This window comes from Symphalangus syndactylus, chromosome 20 (genome assembly GCF_028878055.3).
Source record: "Symphalangus syndactylus isolate Jambi chromosome 20, NHGRI_mSymSyn1-v2.1_pri, whole genome shotgun sequence".
NCBI classification, from domain to species: Eukaryota; Metazoa; Chordata; class Mammalia; order Primates; family Hylobatidae; genus Symphalangus; species Symphalangus syndactylus.
Genome location: NC_072442.2, coordinates 44,006,073 through 44,016,892, shown reverse-complemented (window position 1 = coordinate 44,016,892; position 10,820 = coordinate 44,006,073). Strand labels below are relative to the sequence as shown.

At 55.5% G+C, this 10,820-nt stretch overlaps 2 non-coding genes across 2 annotated transcripts; both read left to right on the top strand.

The window, feature by feature from the left end:
• LOC129470908 (U2 spliceosomal RNA) lies at positions 1-191 on the top strand. Its single transcript, XR_008653425.2, has one exon. It is a non-coding gene; the product is annotated as a U2 spliceosomal RNA (small nuclear RNA).
• A 5,924-nt stretch (positions 192-6,115) lies between these two features.
• On the top strand, positions 6,116-6,306 carry LOC129470895 (U2 spliceosomal RNA). The gene has a single exon (XR_008653412.2). It is a non-coding gene; the product is annotated as a U2 spliceosomal RNA (small nuclear RNA).
• The last annotated feature ends 4,514 nt before the right edge of the window (positions 6,307-10,820 follow it).

The window sequence follows — 10,820 nt, the reverse complement described above, 5'->3', positions numbered from 1 at the left end:
ATCGCTTCTCGGCCTTTTGGCTAAGATCAAGTGTAGTATCTGTTCTTATCAGTTTAATATCTGATACGTCCTCTATCCGAGGACAATATATTAAATGGATTTTTGGAGCAGGGAGATGGAATAGGAGCTTGCTCCGTCCACTCCACGCATCGACCTGGTATTGCAGTACCTCCAGGAACGGTGCACCCCCTCGGGGGATACAACGTTGTTTCCTAAAAGTAGAGAGAGGAAGAGACGTGAGAGGCATCAGAGATGAACCTGCGGGGTGGCTGTGGCTTGCACGTCCGGTGCCCGTGACACGCTGACACGCCGGCTTGGCTTAAGCGCTCCTTGAAGTACCGTGAGGACGGTAGGCTTTTGCGGCAGGCACACTTCCGTTTCCACTGTGACTACTGCGCTTTGGGAAGGCCACGAGTGACCTACTCCTTTGGAGGTCCTTAGATCTCAGCTTGACAGTCGAGTGGGTGTCGTCTGGTGGTGGTGGTGGTGGTGGTGGTGGTGGTGTTGGTGGTGGTGACCTTTTAAAGGAATGGGATCCACCCGGAATTGAACTTCTTCTCTCTCTCTCTCTCTTTCTGTCTCTCTCTCCCCCCCTGCTTTCCCCCGCTCTCTCTTTTCGTTTCCCCCACCCCCTCCCAAGTTATGGGGTACATGTGCAGGACGTGCAGGTTTGGAACATAGGTACACGTGTGCCACGGTGCTTTGCTGCAGCTATCCACCAGTCATCTAGGTTTGAAGCCCCGCATGCGTTGGCCATTTGTCCTAATGCTCTCTCTCTCCCCTTGCCCCCCACGCGCCGTCAGGGCCCGCTGTGTGATGTTCCCCTCCCTGTGTCCATGTGTTCTCACTCACTGTTGAACTCCCACTTAGGAGTGAGAACATGCGGTGTTTGGTTTTCGCTTCCTGTGTCAGTTTGCTGAGAATGAGGCCTTCCAGCATGTTCCTGCAGAGGGCATGAACTCATCCTTTTTGATGGCTGCGTAGTAATTCCATGGTGTATACGTGCCACATTTTCTTTATCCAGCCTATCATTGATGGGCATTCGAGTTGGTTCCAAGTCTTTGCTATTGTAAATAGTGCTGCAGTAAACATACGTGTCCGTGTGTCTTCCTAGTAGGAACTTCTTCCTCTTCAGCCCGCTGAGTAGCTGGCACTTTAAGGCAGGTGCCAACGCACCGGCAACAAGCTTCCTTTTTTGCCCAGGAAAAAACTGAGGTGCAGGTAGTATAAGCCATTTGTCACGGAACGCACAGGAGCAGAAACTCGAGTCCAAGCATCGTGGCTCCACCCTTCATGCTTGATGCATCTTTAGGCTCCGTTCTAGGTACGTGTATCCTTTACGGGATCAGCCACCGGCAGTTGCCTTGCAACCATGATGACAAATCTCTGCCGGCTCTTTTGGGTCTCGTGCCTGTATCTATACGTTGCATCCCAGCAAAAAGATCGGAATGTCCCTTTCGCTGACCCAGTCTCTCACCCTTTCCAAACCCCAGAGATCCTGTCTGTCCTCCGAAGAACTCCCCCTGCTTCTTTCTCTAAAGGCTGCCTTCAGGCCGGGCACAGTGGGAGGATCGCTGGAGCCCAGAAGGCCGCAGTGAGGTGACATCACGCCATTGCACTGCAGCCCCGGCGACAGAGCCAGAGCCCCGTCTCGAAACAAACAAACAAACAAACAAAAAACAGACAAACAAACAAAGACAAAGAAAGAAAGAGCCCAGGCAACCTAGCGAAAACCCGTTTGCGCTGGCGCGTATCTGTACCCCAGCTATTCCAGAGGCTGAGGCGGGAGGATGGGTGGACGCTGGGAGGCGGATGCTGCAGTGAGCAGTGATTGCACCACTGCACTCCAGCCTGGGTGACAGAGCCGGAGCCCGTCCCAAATAAATAAAGAAACATAAGAATAAAGGAACCAGTTTGTAGAAAGCGGGAGAGGGTCCCATTGAACTTCAAGCCTTCAAGCAACAGCTGTGGCCGCCACAGCTGTTGCTTGAAGGTTGGACCAGCAGGCTGGAGGAGTCGCCATCTTGGCAGGGATCATTGACCCTGATCTATCGTCGGGAGGAGGAAGAGCTGATCTTATGCAGGGAGGGCAGGTGGACTATGTGTGGCCTCTGGTGATCTGTTTGGGTGCCAGGTGTTACTCCCAGGGCCACCTGTAACTGTGACTGTGCAGCAACCGTGACTTGAGAAGGGCCTGGCCACGGGGGGCTTAGGCCCCTCGGGGATGAGAGTTTGGTTCCCGGTACCCAGGGAAACCACCGGCATCGGCAGAGGTGATAGCTGAGGAGGAGCGGGGATTTGGAGGAGAGACACAGGATGAGTACCGGGGGCAGCCCCGTGATCAGCAACTGCTGCAAGAGGGGCTGTTGGTTCGACTCACTCGTCTTCGGCGGCTCTATGCGGTACTGAAGGGCAGAAGACAGAAGGTACGAAAACCACAAAAATTAGCCGGGCGTGGTGCTGCGCGTCAATAATCCCAGCTACTCGGGAGGCTGAGACAGGAGAATCGCTTGAACCCGGGAGGCGGAAGTTTCAGCGAGCCGAGATCACGCCACTGCAGTCCAACCTGAGGGTCCGAGCGAGACCCTTATCTCAGAAAATAAAGACAGAATGAAAGAGGCCGGCGCGGTGGCTCACGCCTGTAATCCCGGCGCTTTGGGAGGCCGAGGCGGGCGGATCGCCTGAGGTGAGGAGCTCGAGACCAGCCTGGCCGACATGGCGAAACCCCCCTAAAAATACAAAAATTAGCCGGGCGTGGTGGCCTACGCCTGTAATCCCAGCTACCCGAGAAGCTGAGGCAGGAGAATCGCTGGAACCCGGGAGGTAGAGGCTGCCGTGAGCCGAGATCGCGCCTCTGCACTCCAGCCTGGGTGACAGAGCAAGAGTTTGTCTCAAAAAAAAAAAAAAAAAAAAAAAAGCCTGGGTGAGCGGTGGCTCAAGCCTGTAATCGCAACACTTTGGGAGGCGGCAGCTGGGCAGATCACCAGAGGTCGGGTGTTGGAGACCAGCCCGACCAACATGGAGAAACCCCGTCTGTACGAAGAACACAAACTTAGCCGGGCGTGGTGGCACACACCTGTAGTCCCAGCTGCTCGGGAGGCTGAGGCAGGAGAATCGCTTGAACCCGGGAGGCGGAGGTTGCAGAGAGCCTAGATCGCGCCATTGGACTCCAGGCTGGGAAACGAGAGCGGAAACTCCGTCTCAAAAAAAAAAAAAAAAAAATTTGTGAGAATTTTACTGACACTGCCGTCAAAACCTCATGTGTATTTCACACTTACAGCACAGCTCCATTAGAACTGACGACATTTCCAGGGCTCCCTAGATACCCGTGGCTAGCGGCTGCCACACTACACCGTGCTGGGCGGTAGAATGGGGATGAGAAGACACGACGGCGGAGATCGGGATGGCGTGAAGTGAGGGAAACACTCGCCCGCAGGAAGAAAATAAAATAGCAAGGGGGCACCGAAAGACTCAGTAGTCCACATGAATGTCTTGATTATCTTGTAGCTGAGATAATGTGGGCTCCAGCTCTACGGGGTCTGTGGGTTTTCTCTTCGTGTGTGCGGAGACGGAGACGAGAGACCGTAGAGATAAAGAGAGAAGGCAAAGAGATAGGAAGAAAGACAGCTGGGCCCGGGGGACCACTGCCACCAAAGCGCGGAGACAGGTAGTGGCCCGGGATGCCTGGAGGCGCTGCTGTTCATTGTATTCAAGGCAAGGGGGCAGGGTAAGGAGTGTCAGTCATCTCAGATGATGGATAGGTCACGCGAGTCACGTGTCCACTGGACAGGGGGCCTTTCCCTTTGTGGTAGCCGAGGTGGAGAGGGAGGACAGCAGACGTCAGCGTTTCTTCCACGCACTTATCAGAAAGATCAAAGACTCTGGTACTTTCACTAATTCTGCTACTGCTCTCTTCTAAGAACTTAAAAGGGGGAGCCAGGTGTACAGGCGGAACATGAAAGCGACCAAGGAGGGTGACCCCTGAAGCCCACAGCATCACAGGGAGACGTTGAGGCCTCCGGATGACTGCGGGAAGGCCTGTCCAACGTCAGGCCTCCCTCGAGAGGTGGTGGAGCAGAGTGTTCTCTATCTCCCCTGGAGAGAGGGAGATTCCCCTTCCCGGTCTGCTAAGTAACGGGTGCCTTCCCAGGCACTGGCGCCACCGCTAGACCAAGGTCTCCTAAGTAACCAGGGCCTTCGCAGGCAACTGGCATTACCGCTAGGCCAAGGAGCCCTCAAGCGGCCCTTCTCTGGGCGTGAATGAGGGCTCACACTCTTGTCTTCTGGTCACCTCTCACTGTGGCCCTTCAGCTCCTAACTCTGTGTGGCCCGGTTTTCCCTAGGTAAGCATAATAGAACGGAGATTGTTATGGTAATAGAACAAAGAGTAATGCTACAAACTAATGACTAAGAATAGTCAGATGTAATCATATCCGTATCCTATCTCTAGTAGAACTTTTCTTATTCTAATTATTTTTCTTTATTATACTGGAACAGCTTGTGCCTTCGGGCTCTTGCCTCGGCACCCGGGTGGCTTGCCGCCCACAAGGTAAGATATATTGCGTTGAACTATAAGTTATGTTGATTGCTGAATGGTTTAGGGCGGGGGTGGGGTGGGGCACCCCCTGAAATTCTGCCCTGGAGGAGTGGCCTCACCCTAACCCTGGCCGTGGCTAATATTAAGGCCCACCACTCAGGGCGGTGGAGTGAAATGAATTTTCGAGGCAATGCGCGGAAAGCCCTCGGCCCTCCGCTGAAGCTGCCTTAGGAAGGAGGAAGGGAGAGGGAAATGCTGACCCCGCAGGCGGCAGTCTGTGCCTCGGAGAGAAACTTTGTCCCAACCTTGCTGGGGGCCTTGACGCCCATCTTGCCCCAAGAGCACCCCGGCAGTCACCCCTGCCCTCTGGGGTCCTGCCACCCCGAGCCCGACCTTCCCCCTTTTCCCCCCGCGCCGGGCCGATAGCCTCCTAACTGCGTCTTCTCTGTTGCGGTCTGTCGTGCTCATCACGTTTGCGTCGTTTCCTCGCTCCGCAAACGTCGCCTGGGCGCCTTCCACACGCCAGGCGCCAGACTCGCGGCGGGGAAACAGGGAGAAGCACTGAGGAGGGGTCCCAGCCCTCAGTGATGGGATTTCAGAGCGGGAGATAAAGGATTGCCCAGAAGGGTGGTGAGTGGAATAGCTGATATAAACAACGGGGGTGCGATGAAATACACAGGAGGGCTGCTAGTCACATAGGGGGCGGGTGCCGAGGGCCCTAGACTAAGGGAGGCTTCCTGGACGGGTGACACCCAGGCGGAGTCCTGACGACCTGCGTCAGAAGTAGCCAGGCCAGGAGGAGGTGAAAGGAATCCACGTCCCGAGCAGAGAGGCAGCTTGCCCTACACAGCACAGGACACGGTCCGTGCACAGGAGCCCCAGGAGACGCAGGCACGGGGGCTGGGGAGAATCCTTGCTGGGCCCTCGCCGTCCACGCGACGCCTCCCTCTGCCGGGTGTCTGGTGCCAGCCTCCTGCCTGGCAGAGGAACTCCAGCCCCTGCTCCCGGAAGCCCCTCCAGGCCTTCGGCTTCCCTGACTCGGCATAGGGCCCCTCGTCCCCTCGGGTACGGGGCCGGTCTCCCCGCCCGCTCGCGGCGAAGCAGAGGCCCAGCGCAGCCCGCGCTCCTGCCCTGGGGCCTCCTCTTTCTCCAGGAAAACGTGGACCGCTCTCCGCCGACAGGTCTCTTCCACAGACCCCTCTCGCCTTCGCCCCCAGTCTCTTCCGGTTGTGTCTTTTGGCTGGCTGGATAGAAACGAGGAAGTCGCCCCCCGGCGGAGCCGCGGCTCCGCCAGGCAGAGGCGGCCCCGGGGGCGGAGTCAAGCGCGGAGGCCACGTCCTCCGTGAAGGGGCGGGGCATGCAAATTCGGAATGAAAGCCCGGGAACGCCGGAAGAAGCACGGGTGTAAGATTTCCCTTTTCAAAGGCGGAGAATAAGAAATCAGCCCGAGTGTGTGAGGGCGTCAATGGTGCCGTGGACGAGACAGAGGGAATGGGGCGAGGAGCGAGGCTGGGGCTCTCACCGCGACTTGAATGTGGATGAGAGTGGGACGGCGACGGCGGGCGCGGAGGCGCCCGCATCGCTTCTCGGCCTTTTGGCTAAGATCAAGTGTAGTATCTGTTCTTATCAGTTTAATATCTGATACGTCCTCTATCCGAGGACAATATATTAAATGGATTTTTGGAGCAGGGAGATGGAATAGGAGCTTGCTCCGTCCACTCCACGCATCGACCTGGTATTGCAGTACCTCCAGGAACGGTGCACCCCCTCGGGGGATACAACGTTGTTTCCTAAAAGTAGAGAGAGGAAGAGACGTGAGAGGCATCAGAGATGAACCTGCGGGGTGGCTGTGGCTTGCACGTCCGGTGCCCGTGACACGCTGACACGCCGGCTTGGCTTAAGCGCTCCTTGAAGTACCGTGAGGACGGTAGGCTTTTGCGGCAGGCACACTTCCGTTTCCACTGTGACTACTGCGCTTTGGGAAGGCCACGAGTGACCTACTCCTTTGGAGGTCCTTAGATCTCAGCTTGACAGTCGAGTGGGTGTCGTCTGGTGGTGGTGGTGGTGTTGGTGGTGGTGACCTTTTAAAGGAATGGGATCCACCCGGAATTGAACTTCTTCTCTCTCTCTCTCTCTTTCTGTCTCTCTCTCCCCCCCTGCTTTCCCCCGCTCTCTCTTTTCGTTTCCCCCACCCCCTCCCAAGTTATGGGGTACATGTGCAGGACGTGCAGGTTTGGAACATAGGTACACGTGTGCCACGGTGCTTTGCTGCAGCTATCCACCAGTCATCTAGGTTTGAAGCCCCGCATGCGTTGGCCATTTGTCCTAATGCTCTCTCTCTCCCCTTGCCCCCCACGCGCCGTCAGGGCCCGCTGTGTGATGTTCCCCTCCCTGTGTCCATGTGTTCTCACTCACTGTTGAACTCCCACTTAGGAGTGAGAACATGCGGTGTTTGGTTTTCGCTTCCTGTGTCAGTTTGCTGAGAATGAGGCCTTCCAGCATGTTCCTGCAGAGGGCATGAACTCATCCTTTTTGATGGCTGCGTAGTAATTCCATGGTGTATACGTGCCACATTTTCTTTATCCAGCCTATCATTGATGGGCATTCGAGTTGGTTCCAAGTCTTTGCTATTGTAAATAGTGCTGCAGTAAACATACGTGTCCGTGTGTCTTCCTAGTAGGAACTTCTTCCTCTTCAGCCCGCTGAGTAGCTGGCACTTTAAGGCAGGTGCCAACGCACCGGCAACAAGCTTCCTTTTTTGCCCAGGAAAAAACTGAGGTGCAGGTAGTATAAGCCATTTGTCACGGAACGCACAGGAGCAGAAACTCGAGTCCAAGCATCGTGGCTCCACCCTTCATGCTTGATGCATCTTTAGGCTCCGTTCTAGGTACGTGTATCCTTTACGGGATCAGCCACCGGCAGTTGCCTTGCAACCATGATGACAAATCTCTGCCGGCTCTTTTGGGTCTCGTGCCTGTATCTATACGTTGCATCCCAGCAAAAAGATCGGAATGTCCCTTTCGCTGACCCAGTCTCTCACCCTTTCCAAACCCCAGAGATCCTGTCTGTCCTCCGAAGAACTCCCCCTGCTTCTTTCTCTAAAGGCTGCCTTCAGGCCGGGCACAGTGGGAGGATCGCTGGAGCCCAGAAGGCCGCAGTGAGGTGACATCACGCCATTGCACTGCAGCCCCGGCGACAGAGCCAGAGCCCCGTCTCGAAACAAACAAACAAACAAACAAAAAACAGACAAACAAACAAAGACAAAGAAAGAAAGAGCCCAGGCAACCTAGCGAAAACCCGTTTGCGCTGGCGCGTATCTGTACCCCAGCTATTCCAGAGGCTGAGGCGGGAGGATGGGTGGACGCTGGGAGGCGGATGCTGCAGTGAGCAGTGATTGCACCACTGCACTCCAGCCTGGGTGACAGAGCCGGAGCCCGTCCCAAATAAATAAAGAAACATAAGAATAAAGGAACCAGTTTGTAGAAAGCGGGAGAGGGTCCCATTGAACTTCAAGCCTTCAAGCAACAGCTGTGGCCGCCACAGCTGTTGCTTGAAGGTTGGACCAGCAGGCTGGAGGAGTCGCCATCTTGGCAGGGATCATTGACCCTGATCTATCGTCGGGAGGAGGAAGAGCTGATCTTATGCAGGGAGGGCAGGTGGACTATGTGTGGCCTCTGGTGATCTGTTTGGGTGCCAGGTGTTACTCCCAGGGCCACCTGTAACTGTGACTGTGCAGCAACCGTGACTTGAGAAGGGCCTGGCCACGGGGGGCTTAGGCCCCTCGGGGATGAGAGTTTGGTTCCCGGTACCCAGGGAAACCACCGGCATCGGCAGAGGTGATAGCTGAGGAGGAGCGGGGATTTGGAGGAGAGACACAGGATGAGTACCGGGGGCAGCCCCGTGATCAGCAACTGCTGCAAGAGGGGCTGTTGGTTCGACTCACTCGTCTTCGGCGGCTCTATGCGGTACTGAAGGGCAGAAGACAGAAGGTACGAAAACCACAAAAATTAGCCGGGCGTGGTGCTGCGCGTCAATAATCCCAGCTACTCGGGAGGCTGAGACAGGAGAATCGCTTGAACCCGGGAGGCGGAAGTTTCAGCGAGCCGAGATCACGCCACTGCAGTCCAACCTGAGGGTCCGAGCGAGACCCTTATCTCAGAAAATAAAGACAGAATGAAAGAGGCCGGCGCGGTGGCTCACGCCTGTAATCCCGGCGCTTTGGGAGGCCGAGGCGGGCGGATCGCCTGAGGTGAGGAGCTCGAGACCAGCCTGGCCGACATGGCGAAACCCCCCTAAAAATACAAAAATTAGCCGGGCGTGGTGGCCTACGCCTGTAATCCCAGCTACCCGAGAAGCTGAGGCAGGAGAATCGCTGGAACCCGGGAGGTAGAGGCTGCCGTGAGCCGAGATCGCGCCTCTGCACTCCAGCCTGGGTGACAGAGCAAGAGTTTGTCTCAAAAAAAAAAAAAAAAAAAAAAAGCCTGGGTGAGCGGTGGCTCAAGCCTGTAATCGCAACACTTTGGGAGGCGGCAGCTGGGCAGATCACCAGAGGTCGGGTGTTGGAGACCAGCCCGACCAACATGGAGAAACCCCGTCTGTACGAAGAACACAAACTTAGCCGGGCGTGGTGGCACACACCTGTAGTCCCAGCTGCTCGGGAGGCTGAGGCAGGAGAATCGCTTGAACTCGGGAGGCGGAGGTTGCAGAGAGCCTAGATCGCGCCATTGGACTCCAGGCTGGGAAACGAGAGCGGAAACTCCGTCTCAAAAAAAAAAAAAAAAAAATTTGTGAGAATTTTACTGACACTGCCGTCAAAACCTCATGTGTATTTCACACTTACAGCACAGCTCCATTAGAACTGACGACATTTCCAGGGCTCCCTAGATACCCGTGGCTAGCGGCTGCCACACTACACCGTGCTGGGCGGTAGAATGGGGATGAGAAGACACGACGGCGGAGATCGGGATGGCGTGAAGGGAGGGAAACACTCGCCCGCAGGAAGAAAATAAAATAGCAAGGGGGCACCGAAAGACTCAGTAGTCCACATGAATGTCTTGATTATCTTGTAGCTGAGATAATGTGGGCTCCAGCTCTACGGGGTCTGTGGGTTTTCTCTTCGTGTGTGCGGAGACGGAGACGAGAGACCGTAGAGATAAAGAGAGAAGGCAAAGAGATAGGAAGAAAGACAGCTGGGCCCGGGGGACCACTGCCACCAAAGCGCGGAGACAGGTAGTGGCCCGGGATGCCTGGAGGCGCTGCTGTTCATTGTATTCAAGGCAAGGGGGCAGGGTAAGGAGTGTCAGTCATCTCAGATGATGGATAGGTCACGCGAGTCACGTGTCCACTGGACAGGGGGCCTTTCCCTTTGTGGTAGCCGAGGTGGAGAGGGAGGACAGCAGACGTCAGCGTTTCTTCCACGCACTTATCAGAAAGATCAAAGACTCTGGTACTTTCACTAATTCTGCTACTGCTCTCTTCTAAGAACTTAAAAGGGGGAGCCAGGTGTACAGGCGGAACATGAAAGCGACCAAGGAGGGTGACCCCTGAAGCCCACAGCATCACAGGGAGACGTTGAGGCCTCCGGATGACTGCGGGAAGGCCTGTCCAATGTCAGGCCTCCCTCGAGAGGTGGTGGAGCAGAGTGTTCTCTATCTCCCCTGGAGAGAGGGAGATTCCCCTTCCCGGTCTGCTAAGTAACGGGTGCCTTCCCAGGCACTGGCGCCACCGCTAGACCAAGGTCTCCTAAGTAACCAGGGCCTTCGCAGGCAACTGGCATTACCGCTAGGCCAAGGAGCCCTCAAGCGGCCCTTCTCTGGGCGTGAATGAGGGCTCACACTCTTGTCTTCTGGTCACCTCTCACTGTGGCCCTTCAGCTCCTAACTCTGTGTGGCCCGGTTTTCCCTAGGTAAGCATAATAGAACGGAGATTATTATGGTAATAGAACAAAGAGTAATGCTACAAACTAATGACTAAGAATAGTCAGATGTAATCATATCCGTATCCTATCTCTAGTAGAACTTTTCTTATTCTAATTATTTTTCTTTATTATACTGGAACAGCTTGTGCCTTCGGGCTCTTGCCTCGGCACCCGGGTGGCTTGCCGCCCACAAGGTAAGATATATTGCGTTGAACTATAAGTTATGTTGATTGCTGAATGGTTTAGGGCGGGGGTGGGGTGGGGCACCCCCTGAAATTCTGCCCTGGAGGAGTGGCCTCACCCTAACCCTGGCCGTGGCTAATATTAAGGCCCACCACTCAGGGCGGTGGAGTGAAATGAATTTTC